Source organism: Piliocolobus tephrosceles, unplaced genomic scaffold (genome assembly GCF_002776525.5).
Source record: "Piliocolobus tephrosceles isolate RC106 unplaced genomic scaffold, ASM277652v3 unscaffolded_36286, whole genome shotgun sequence".
Classification (NCBI taxonomy): Eukaryota; Metazoa; Chordata; class Mammalia; order Primates; family Cercopithecidae; genus Piliocolobus; species Piliocolobus tephrosceles.
Genome location: NW_022320183.1, coordinates 844 through 1,218, shown reverse-complemented (window position 1 = coordinate 1,218; position 375 = coordinate 844).

The window sequence follows — 375 nt, the reverse complement described above, 5'->3', positions numbered from 1 at the left end:
AAGACAGTGTGGAGATTCCTCAAGGATCTAGAACTAGAGATAGCATTTGACCCAGCCATCCCATTACTGGGTATACACCCAAAGGATTATAGATCATGCTGCTATAAAGACACATGCACACGTATGTTTACTGTGGCACTGTTCACAATAGAAAAGACTTGGAACCACCCCAAATGTCCATCAATGACAGACTGGATTAAGAAAATGTGGCACATATACACCATGGAATACTATGCAGCCACAAAAAAGGATGAGTTCATGTCCTTTGTAGGGACATGGATGAAGCTGGAAACCATCATTCTCAGCAAACTATCGCAAGAATAGAAAACCAAACGCTGCATGTTCTCACTCATAGGTGGGAATTGAACAATGAGA